The sequence below is a fragment of the Paramisgurnus dabryanus genome, chromosome 6 (assembly GCF_030506205.2).
Source record: "Paramisgurnus dabryanus chromosome 6, PD_genome_1.1, whole genome shotgun sequence".
Lineage (NCBI taxonomy): Eukaryota > Metazoa > Chordata > Actinopteri > Cypriniformes > Cobitidae > Paramisgurnus > Paramisgurnus dabryanus.
In genome coordinates, this window is record NC_133342.1 from 14,694,594 (window position 1) to 14,707,518 (window position 12,925).

The following is a 12,925-nucleotide window of genomic DNA, read 5'->3' on the forward strand; positions in this document are numbered from 1 at the left end:
TGAACTATTCATTTAAATATGAGCAATACCCTAATTATCTGTGTTTAGTTTTCTAAACAGTCATATTTCTTACATACCAGCAGGTGTTTTAATGTTAGCTAGTTGTGTGTAATGAGGTTTAAGTGAGGCTGCAACAGAAAAGGTCGTGTTTAACACAGCACTCAGGTCGAAGTAATTAATCAGTGAAATCATTAACTAAAACAGAACCAAATTAAACCCCTGTGTTATCTCCACCGGCAATAAAGCAATGAATATCACCTGCTTCCCTACAGCCGCAGATTTAAACTGAAGATGTAAATCAAATAGATACAGTATAAGAATGAACTTTATTCCTGCAGCAATACTGTTTTCAAAAAGCTTACAGAAAAGCCACATGAATTAATGCCAAACAACACACGATATCGCATGTGAAACGTGGTTTTGGAAGTAAAAAATTTTGTGTGAATCCCATATGAATCCCACATGCCATTGCATGTTTCTCATGTAATCCCATGGGTTTACACTACAAAGACTCACATGAAAATGTTATCTTATATCTATTTAATTTAAATGGGGAGTTTAAATGTGAAATTTGTGTTTTTCTCTAATGGTTATTATAATGTTGCTTTACATGTACATTATATGTGTACTGCTCTCTATGCAACAAATTGCCTTTCGAGGATGTTAAAGGATACTCCACTGTTTTTGAAAATAGGCTCATTTTCCAGCTCCCCTAGAGTTAAACATTTGATTTTTACCATTTAGAAATCCATTCAGTCGATCTCTGTGTCTGGCATTACCACTTTTAGCATGGCATCCTCACGACAGCACACACCTTACGGCATTGTTACGTTAACGTTAAGGGTATTTTCTTATACAGCGTCTATGGAAGGCAAGGTAAATTTTACATCGTTCTCCCTTTTGGCTACCGTTTTTAGGACATTAATTGTGTGATGGCATAAATGACATAATTAATAATAACACATTATAAATACAAATATATGTACAGTTAATTCATAGTATTTATATACAATATAAAAAGAGTATGCCACGTCAAAAAAGAACATTAGGATTAAGGAATATTTTTTATTAAATGTTTAGATTTTTGGTGGTAAATTAGTCGTTTAGAATAATCGATTAATTGATAAATTTGTCGTTAGATTAGTCAATATAAAAAATTGTTGTTAGTGGCAGCCCTAGTATGTAAATAAAAACGGCTCATTTTCAGGTAATAAAAACAAAACACAAGAGATCCTCCTGAAAATTACACAGTGCAACTTGAGTTAAAGCAACAGTAGTTTCCATGTAAAAATGACTTACAGCTCCCCCATGTGGTTGAAAAGCGCAACAGTGTCTGGTATCAGACACTCTTCTGCAGGCAGGGGGAGGGGCGGGGCTGTGTTTCCTACCGCCACTTTCAGAGTGTGCTTGTAGCAGCTAGGAGGCTGCTCAGGTTGCAGCAACAGTACAATTTGTCCAGTTAAAAGTTGTTCTATCACTGAAATAATTTTAGAGACATTATTTAAAGGTAAAAAAACTACATAGTGTTGCTTTAATAGGTTGGCCAAACTGCAACTGTAGTTGGTATATAAAGGATTAAATAATTAGTAGTCACATGGGATTTAAAGGTACATTGTGTAACTCTTAAAAGGATCTCTTGACAGAAATGCAATAAAATATACATAACTATATCATCAGTGTTGTATAAAACCTTACAAAATGAACTGTATTGTTTTTATTACCTTAGAATGAGACTACATGGGTGATTCCCACGAAATTCAGATTTAGAAGGTGTCCAGCATCAGAATTTTTAAAAAGCCCTTGAAGCCTATTTATAATAATAATAATTAGTTACATTTATATAGCGCTTTTCCAGTGCTCAAAGCGCTTTACATATGAATGGGGGAATCTCCTCAACCACCACCAATGTGCAGCATCCACCTGGATGATGCGACGGCAGCCATATTGCGCCAGAACGCCCACCACACACCACACACCAGCTTATTAGTGGAGAGGAGACCGAGTGATATAGCCAATTAGTATGAGGGATGATTAGTAGGCCAATTGGCAAGTTTGGCCAGGATGCCGGGGCACACCCCTACTCTTTATCGAAGGACATCCTGGGATTTTTAATGACCACAGAGAGTCAGGACCTCGGTTAACGTCTCATCCGAAGGACGGTGCTTATTTTTGACAGTATAGTGTTCCCGTCACTATACTGGGGCATTAGGACCCACACAGACCACAGGGTGAGCACCCCCTGCTGGTCTCACTAACACCTCTACCAGCAGCAACCTGGTTTTCCCAGGTGGTCTCCCATCCAAGTACTAACCAGGCTCAGCCCTGCTTAGCTTCAGTGGGCAAGCTGTCTTGGGCTACAGGGTGATATGGCTGCTGGTATATATATATTTTGCACATATAAGATTAAGGTCTGAACTTACTATAACCATTATTTTTAGAGGATTGAAAAAATATTTTCTATAGAATTATTAACATTTTTTAGATTATATTCAAAAAATTATCATTACCGCAACATGATATTACATGAATATATGCATTTACAAACTCATGTTTCGGTAATGAGAACTAAAAAGTTGTCTAGGAACTATATCAAACTAAATTTCAACTTTTATCTGGATAGAAAAAATAAGAACTGCTTACCTGGTAGCCATCTTGAGTGTCACAGTCAATTATGTCCCTTCCAACAATTTTTTTTTTAATGTTAGTTCTTTGAGGGCTTAAACAATGATTGAAAATTGTTGCGGAGGATGAGAAAATTGGTCTTGGACACATTTATATCCCTTATTATTGTCTCCACATTTACCAGTGATCACCAAATACAACATGTTTCTTTACTTTAAATGTTTATAGTATAACATGCACTGAAGCTTTTAATTTTGTAGATTTTTTTATTATAAATATTTCCATGTCAAAGAACCCAAATCCACTCATGGACACATTGCGGTAATGAAATTTTTTTCCGCAAATGCAAAAACTACAAAATTGGTTTGTATGATGTCATTTGAAATCATGTGCAAAATAGTACATGAAGAGATGTTTGTAACTGTATGCTGATAGAATTTCCATTTTTTTTATCAAAATATTTCATAAGTCTAATTTCGCGAGAATCGCCCACATACACCGCGGGTCCCCTTACATGGAATTCATCGTCATGTTTCTACAGTAGCCCTAAACAGATAAACAGAGCGCGTTTCAGACGGTGTGTTAGTTTAAATTATACAATTTTTACTAAGGAGCATCAAACTGATTTATTTGATTTTAGGCTTTACTTTCCATAAAAACGTCTCTGACACACGGCTCAAGTCAGATGTGCCGGAGGTGATAGCTAAAATGAGAACATCTCTAGGATGCCTCCAGGTACATTTCTTCAGGCCCCCGAAAGTTACCAGAGAATTTCCTCAAACACGCAATTACTCTATTCCTTAGAGGGAGATCCTAGTTGAAATCAGACTTAGATCAGCATGTTCAGGCCAGAAGCTAAACTCTATCAACTCAGAATTCTACAGAAGTCAGGGATGAACCACAAATAGAAAGCATCCCAAACCACAATTATCCAGAGATGGTGACCTAAAAGCTCCAGAAATAGTGCACCATTCTTTTTGGAATGACAGCAACCCTGTAAAGTGGCGAGATGCCCAGTGAATGAGCTGGCTGCCTAAAACGCCCGCTCTGAGAAAAGATAAGACGTCTGCTCTGCGTTTCACTCAAAGTGGCGCATAAAAGGTGTTTGAAGAAGCATTAGCGTCCACTACGTGTTAAGTTCTGCCGCCACCTGTTATAAATGAAACTGACATCACATAACAATCAACCACACTTCGTGTTTATCAGACAAGCAGCTTTTAGTCCTGGGTATGAGCAGCGCTGCATCTCTAATGATCTGTGAGTTTAGTTTCCGACGGTTCAGAGAAATGCAAATCTAACGGCACCAGCTGTGGCAGGCAATTGGGTCTTATTAGAGCAAAGACGTTCATGATGACCACGGTTGGAGAATTTATGTAATTCATGTCAAATCCTGCATTTGTCCTGATCCGCTGATAATCATGGAATTCTACAGATGCCCAAATCTCCAACAATCTGTGTATGTGCATTTTATCGATGTTTGGTCATTATCAGCTCAATTCGAATGCAAGTGGTAGGATGCATAAAAAACAGAAGGTGCTGAAATATTGAGTTTCTTTGTAAAGCGTAATGGTCTCATGTATCAAGGTTATTCCAAAAAGCTTTGCTTTCGAGTACACCAGACATCTCTTGAGTTATATTTCTATCTATAACATCACTCAGGAGTATTGAACCCCCAGTATTGGCCAATACAAACTGAAGAGCATTGCAGAAATGAAAGCCAAAAAGTTTTGAGATTGATCAATTGGTTAACTAAAAAATATGACTGATCGACATTTGCCAATTGTGTGCTTTCTCAGGTTGACCTGCGTGCGTGAATGTGTTTGTGTTGATGATGTGACAAAAAGAAAACCGGATCAATAAGGTGATCGACCGCCAAAGGCCTCTTTCACCAGAAGACAAGTGACATTCACGATTGATCGAGTGCGGCCAAGTCCACGCAAGACCAAAGCCGTGAACTTTAGACTGCTCGTGACATACACTCCATTAACTGCGCCCATTCAAAAAGCATTCATACGTGTACTCGTGTCTGTGCGTCTGTGTATGTTTGTTGAAGGTTAGGGCAGGAAGACGTCCCGCTGTGGAGAAGAAGGAAGCTAAGAGCTGGAGTACAGGAAAACAGCAGTATGCAAAGGAGGAAGATTAGCAGAGACGCACCGACAGGAAGCAGTGACATAGCACCGATGGTTAAAAGTCAATAGGCAAAAAGCTGAGGGGGCAAAGTTGAAGCGGCATCAAACCGAGCGACTGAATGCAGCTTTTGGCACGAGTTACAGATAGACCTATTTTTCACCACGCGGGTCGGCTTTATTTCCACTGACTGAGAAATGAATAGATGTGTGTAAAGACCCAAGAGATTTGCCAGTGGATTAATCCTTTCATTAGAAAAGGCGAGAAGTTAATTGCAGCGACAGCTGCGTTTCTCTGCGTTTACACCACTGACGTTTATACGCCGTCCCTTTAAACGGAAAAAAGCAATTATCAATAAATGCAGGGCAATCTTTGCATGATAAATCGCTGCGAAATTAGCTTTTATTTCTCTTTTCTTTGGCCTCGAGGCGTGTTGGCAGCACAGGCTTGGAGAGAGTTTTCGTGCGAATCGTCACGCAAACGAAAATAAACCACTCGACAACACTGTGATCAAACGACAGATGCGCCCCAAGCAGTAGATCAAAGTTTACCTGGAGCACCAGCTGAAGTAAGATGAGTGACGAAAGGTTTTACATGTATGTAGCACTGTTTAAATGTAAAAAAGAATCAAATGTACTTCAACTTGAACCATTCCAAAAATGAGATTTTATCATGTGTCCAGAGAGCAGTTGTGAGGAGGAGGAAAAGATGAGGAGCTGGTGGCAACCCAGATAGAAATAGATAGAAGCTGTTAGTGTCAATGCTTAATAACCGCAGACCTAACAATAATAAAACATGCCAATCTGTCCTCATTGAAATGCCTTATAAGTTTATAAGTGCATATCATCAGACCGTATACCTTCTTAAAAGAAAAACTAAGCGTTTAATATGCATAAGTATAGACAATATACTCAGGGGGGAAATTTACTAAGATTGGATTGTGCCCACTGATAGCACTGGTTATTTGCACATACTCCTGTCTGCTATGTTTCAGCACTTGATTCACTAAAGGAATTATGCAAAGCCCTTCTCAACTCAATTTGCATTGCACTATCATGCGGTGGGTTTTGAGTACTAGATCTAGAGGAATGCAGCAGACTACCAAAAATCTAGCATATTTTGCTGGGACTCTACAGCGTCGTTTAACCATTGAAGGTGTGCATTCACATCTAAATATATATGCCGCATTACCTCAATGCAGCTGTAATCAATAGATGATCCACAATAGGAATGTTAGTTTGTCTCCAATAAAGTTAGTTTAAAAAGAAATTGTGCCAGTTTGACTTTAGTAAATTAAGCAAAATCTAATATAAGACTAACTAAATTAAATCAATTCAACTTAATTCAATTTGAATCTAATTTCCCAGCGCTTTCACCAATTTGCATTGTTGCAAAGCAGCTTTAGAGTAAATACGTATAAAGGCAAATGAAAATTATGAAATATAATGAATACATGGGATTATTGCACATTTTCTGTTGATGTACAGTAACTGTGCAAAAGCCACCATGCCACCATGTTTTGTTGTTTTTGACCATATATCATTATTTATTATCTCTTTATTAGAATACAATTAGAAAATAAAGAACATTTGTATGCAGTCTTTACAAAAACAGAATGAAATTAAAATTAAAGCTAAAGTGTGAAGTATTTAGGGTGAGCTCCCCTTATACTTGCAGGCTTTCTTAAAGGGATAGTTCAGCCAAAAATGATATTAAACCCATGATTTACTCACCCCCAAGCTGTCCGAGTAGCATATGTCCATCGTTTTTCAGACAAACACATTTTCGAAAATTTTAGAAAATGTTTTAGATCTTTCAGTTGCTTAAATGTAATGTTACGGGGTCCACGACCTTCAAGTCCAAAAAAAGTGCGTCCATCCTTCACAAATTAGATCCAAACGGCTCCAGGATGATAAACAAAGGTCTTCTGAGGGTAATCCGCGCGGTGTTGTTGTAGAAATATCCATATTTAAAACTTTATTAACGAAAAGAAATACCCTCCGGTACGCCGCCATCTTAGCCTCCTCTGTATTCAGGAGAGAGTATTAGTGTAGTGAACGCACTTTTCTTAGTGACGTATGACAAATTCGGGGGGCGGGGGCACAGAGCAGCAGCAGAGTAGCCTCCGTAGGCTGCGTAAGCTCTCATCCTGAATGCGGACGCGACTAAGATGGCGGCGCTACCGGAAGGTAGTTATTTACGTTAATAAAGTTTTAAATATGGATATTTCTACAACAACACGGATTACCCTCAGAAGACCTTTGTTTATCATCCTGGAGCCGTTTGGATTTATTTTGTGAAGGATGGACGCACTTTTTTTGGACTTGAAGGTCGTGGACCCCGTAACATTACATTTAATCAACTGAAAGATCTAAAACATTTTCTAAAATATCCGAAAATGTGTTTGTCTGAAAAACGATGGACATATGCAACTCAGACAACTTGGGAGGGAAGTAAATCATGAGGTTTAATATCATTTTTGGTCGAACTATCCCTTTAAAACAAAACTCTGCTAAAACAACAAAGCTGGTGCAGGGTTCAATGAAAAATATTTTTTATACTAGACTAGTCAAGCCAGTGGTTTAGATTTTCACTTGCCTTGCCAACGTTTTCACTGGCCCGACTAAAAAAATGATTACGGTGTCTCATATTTAAAAATCATAATTCAAAAGTCGAATATTATTGTATTAATTGTATTAAAGGCTCCCCATATGTCTGCTTTACCTGTAAACTGACAACAAACTGTGCAAAACATTGCATTGTTTCTTTCGTCGTGTTTTACCCAAGTAAATGTCTGCTTCCAAGATGTTAAATAATTACGTTTTTGGCCGGCGCCCCCACCACCTTAATGTCTCTTTGCTCTACCAGCTGACGTAACAAGCAACACAAGTTGTTGTTCACACCAACCAATAAGGTAGGAGAATCCTTTAACGTTTGCGATGCTTAAAATGTCTCGATGGTAACATTGTATAAGAATACATACAGACAAACGGCCACAGGCAGAAAATCGATTTTTGTGACTGACGGTGAAGCACTGGTCCGATCGGGCAAGAGACAAAATGTTTGCTGGCCTGAAAGTCTCTCACGCTGACCGCGGATTGCCAAATGCTGCCTACACACCAAAAGCGAATACTGTAGCATTTCTCGCTCTAGATTACTCGCGGGATTTACCTTCATGTCATGCAAATTTACCACTTGAGTTGAATATTTTCAACTAACGTGGAATATGCATTGTTCAGAGCAACCATGCCGCCCAATTCATGTCATTCGCATCGGCCCACGCAAGTTCGCGTCTATTCGCGTCTTTGCATTGACTTTGTATGTTATCTACTCACGCAAATAGTAAAATTCGCTTCTAGTGTGTACGCTCCATTAAAAAGAGTACAGTGTGAGTGCGGGCATCTGTGGGAGTAGGGAGGGGGGACATTTGCACTGGGGCATGGATTGGTTTGGATAATAGGAGTGCGCCCTAACTTTCTATAGGTTTTAAAGTACCCCTGTAGTGAAAATCAAGTTTATTTTTATTAAATGAGACAAGGGAGTTAAACTCAAGCAAAGCATGAAGAAATTATCACAGTGAAGAAACATTTACATATGCTGTTTTAATGCTCAAAGATGAGTTTTAAGGGACAAAATGATCGACTACGGGGGGGCTTTAACTCCCTGGGGCGTACTGAGGGGCGAACGTGCAACCTCTTTATTTTTTCATCACTGCGCAAAGAGTCTTAGATAACTCTGCTGATTTTGGACTCACAGATATGAAAAAAGGACAAATGTGCGTGCAGTTTAAAACGGATCACGGATGCAAACTCACCCAAGGACCTGAGAGCGTTAACTAACTAAATCCCAACCGTTTTCAGAAACTGCAAACACTGCTTTCTCTTTTACTCAGCTCCATCTCTCTTTCCCATGCTGTGATTCATACCATTTTCCCAATAAATAGAACAGTGACCTGTTACCATTCATCCTTTTAACGGTACCAGCTGCTGTATACAGTATATGGGACAGTTTGCATGTGGATCTCCAGCAGATGACAGAAATCTGTCACAGCCTTGCAATTCACGTCACGTCACGTCTGCACAAATGCACAAAGATCTGCATGAAACTTCATATCATGTGAAATGAACAAGCTTTGCCTCTACGCTTTGACTATGACATTGGTTATTGGCGGTGGAGGGGAAGGTTGGAGAGAGGAGTCTGGTGATTTCACGTCTGACTGGACAGGAGAAGAAGTCTATTTCTCTTTTTCAGGACAAATATCTGGAGAGAAAACTAAACTACCTCAGCTCCACGGTAAGTTTAAAACAAATCAAAGCTAATATCCAAATGAACAAACCACACTTATTTTACATTTTTTCCTGAATTTTATTATAATGTGTCTCTTTACGATGAATCGCTTATGCTGCAGAATTCCTTGTTTCTAAGTGGCTTATTTCTAAAAAACCTCTGCTAGACAAAAGCAATATAAGTTTATCATAAATACCATAAATTGCTGTAGCAAGACTCAATATTAGAATGGCATCTTATACCAAGTCTGTTTATTCAAGCAGCTTGGAGCATGAGGCTCCAGAGAGATATTTAAATTGACTTTTCGACATGTGGCTTGTGGCAATACGCGTGTATCGCATTGCAGTTAGCAGCCTTTATTGCGCTGACGAGATCAATAAAGAGTTTTCCGATCCCAAATGGAAAAAGAATTCCAATGGGCGTTGTGTGGCATTACAGCCGATGGAAATGATATAGAAACAGTGATGTATTACTTCTGAGCAAATTTCACCCACCAGTGATTTAAACAGCCTTGCATGCAGCCACGTACATAAACTCTGATGTTTCTGAATTCTGATATAAGCCATGTTCCGGTTGCATATAAATAGCACAGAATAGGATCGCTATGTACTAAGGAAAGCCATGCTTTATAGGATTTTCTACGTAAATCCGCACACATTTTCTCCAGATGAAGCCATTCAAACTTCTAGGAAATTGATGATAGATGACGATCATGAAAAGACAATGACTTACTCAGAATTCAAGACCTCTCCGAGATTAAGGTCACAGCAGAGCCCAGTGCTATGAAAGATGTAAAAACATGCAGCGACAAAAGGTGTGCCATGTCAAGTTAGAAAGGATGGATCATTCGAACCATACAAGTATGGCTTTTTCAAAAATGGTCTGCCATTCGGCATCTATGGTTGATGGAAATATGCCCACAAACAAAATAATACCTTCATGACAATATGCAATTCAAAGTTATTTCTATAGCACTTTTTTCTTTTTTTTTTCTAAATGCATTGTTGCTATACAGCTTTACAATAAATATTGATGATTAAAGACAGTAGAGACATAAGGGAAAAAAACTGAAATAGATAGAATACGTTGTATTATTACAAATTTATTTATATTATTTGATAAGTTGTACATCAGCAATAGTAAATGCAAACCTGGACTACAATAACTTTGGAGAGCTGAATAAATAAATTGAATGTATTGATGCATGGTTTATTCAGATTGGACAATATTTGGCCGAGATTCAACTATAAAAAAATCTGGATTCCGAGAGTGCAAAAAAATATTGAGAAAACTGGACTTCATTTGGACAGCTTTATATTACTAATGAATCATTTTTTTATGGTAGTACATTTACAAAATAGCTTCATGGAACATGATCTTTACTTAAATGTCCCGTTCTTCCTGTGTTTTTGAAGTTTTGATCGTGTTTACAGTGCGCAATATAACATGTGTTGTGTTCAATATTGACGTCATTCAATCGGGAAGTAGAGGGCTGTGGTCCAAACGGGACGTTCGCTGTAGGCTTTGAAAGGGGAATTGTTTTAAAGAAAATAAAACGCCTGGCACTGAACTTTGAGCTTTATCATTTTGCAGGTATTATTTATACTATTATAGCAACATTACAAACTAACTAAAGTCTGAACAATGGGATCAGGAAAATGTGACCTTTAATATCCTAATGATGTTTGGCATTTAAAAAAATCTATAATTTTGACCCATACAATGTATTACAATAAATCCATTTGGACTAATTTCGGTAAAAACGTGTTTTCTATACCAAGAAAGTGACAAGATGAAAAACACTATTTTCTGTTACAAACTTTCACATAGCATCATTATGTAAAAACAACATTAAAAATTCAAATCCATAATTTGACTTTCAAAGATTTATTATAAAAACTGATTATTTTTTTCCACAAATGCAATAAATCCATAACAAGTTTTTAAAATCTATTGAATCAATATAAAAGTTATTTTTTAAGTTGATCGACATATGACTCTGAACAGCCATCTTTGCCATGCTATTCATTTAGTTTACTAGTGGTATACACTAATAATAAAAAAAAAACATTAATGGCATTAATCAAAACACTTACTTTATATCATATTAATAAAACTGTCATTGCTGCTGTCATCCTTGGGACGTCGTCACTGAACTTTTTTGACAGCGAACAGCTGTAAAAAATTTTGGTCCTGCTCGATTTCTGTTGACTTCAAGGTAAAATAATGGAAAGTTTTCATAAGATCCACTGGGGTCAATGTGTTAGCATGACAGAAGCTTGATGCTGTCCGGAGAACAAGCAACAGCCGTCATTTTTCATTCGCCCGAGTGCCTCTCACATAAATTATTGAGGGCTTACGTTTCTTCTCCGCCACAGAAAACCACCACAGGTTTATCAATGCCATCAAAAGTATTATTTTGTTTTTGTTTGTTTGTTTGTTGATCACAAAATACAAAGTAGATGAGGAAACTAGGATTCCGTCTGGAATGGTGTGCTGGGATTTGTTGAGTGGATTTATTGCATTCTGCAGAGAAGGAGGACTGCCGTTTGTCGTGGTTTGGAAAAAAGGGAGAAAAGATGACAGAATATCGGAGGATATCGGATTTTGCGTAAATGAAGAATTGACTTTTTAATACTGACCTGATATGCAATACTGATTTTGGTGGTAATTAACTAACTTTTTTATCGCATATTCGAACCAAACTCTGTATAATATATAAATAAAATAACTGTAATTTTAGTGAGCAATGCCAGTGCCTATTACTGCCCCATCTCTACGGCCGCAAAGCCTGATGAGACTGTGCCCTCGGCTTCAGCCCTGCATCTCCATCATTCATTCAGTCCCAATGTCTGTGTAAACTGAAATGGCATTACTGAGAGAATTACAGAGCATGACAGATAGAGAAATGAACCTTGTGTGTCAGGACGTCTGGTGTTTACGTGAGTGTGACGGCATCCGTCATTAGACCGGCTGGCTCGAATACTGCCCTGCCTTTTCGTTCCAGCATGCAAGTTCAAACAACACCTTCATTTCATACCCATCTCGAGTGCCCTCTGTGAAACACTCAATATAGAGGAACGCCAACAGATTTCAGCATTGAACTTTTCAGGGATGGCTGTTTATTGCGCTCTATTCAAAACGGGATAATGAATTAAGTATTTAATAATATAAAGCGCTTTACTATTAAATCCTTAAAAGAAAGGAACAAGATGTAATCCTGCCATTTCAAAACCGCCTCCGCCTTTCTAATTGAAATGAGTGATGAGCCTTTTTTTAAATACGACAAAACGGACAGAATTAATGCATCAGAACAAAAAGAGACTTAATTAAGAACTTGGCGAGCGCTAACTTTTTGCATCAAATACAAATCCCAACCAAAAACTTTTTAGTTGCAAGATTGAACACATATTGATAGTTTTCGAAAACTCACTGCAAATGTAAATCTAAGGCCTAGAAACACACATCCCAGCGGTCTGCGACACCCTATTACAATTAAAATCACAAGCTCAGCGTTCCCTGGACCCAGGTATTGATGATTCATTTTGCATTTTATCAGAGAAACAGGAGCGCTGTTAAAGGGAGATCAGTCAGGCAGCGGGCAAACAGGGGGTTTTCTCTAATTGCCTATTCATCAAAAGAGTTCCTCAAGTAGATCCAGCGCTGAAATATCACGCGTGACAAATAAACCGCACTCCATTAATTATGCTCCCAATGAACCAGGTTCACAACACTCCTGTTGTGGTTATTAGAGTCTCTCTCTCTTTCTCTACTGGAGTCTCACACATAATCAGAGTCATACTTTAACAAAGAGGATAATCATTCACACTGGTAAACAGAGCTGCAGGAATAAATCCTCACACACACACAACCAACGATGCACACTTTC

At 38.1% G+C, this 12,925-nt stretch overlaps 1 protein-coding gene and 1 pseudogene across 2 annotated transcripts in view; both read right to left on the reverse strand.

The window, feature by feature from the left end:
- cdh24b (cadherin 24, type 2b) overlaps positions 1-12,925 on the reverse strand; it is a 192,877-nt gene that overhangs the window by 167,306 nt on the left and 12,646 nt on the right. The gene's annotated exons all lie outside the window — the stretch shown is intronic.
- On the reverse strand, positions 2,262-2,378 carry LOC135751301 (5S ribosomal RNA; annotated as a pseudogene).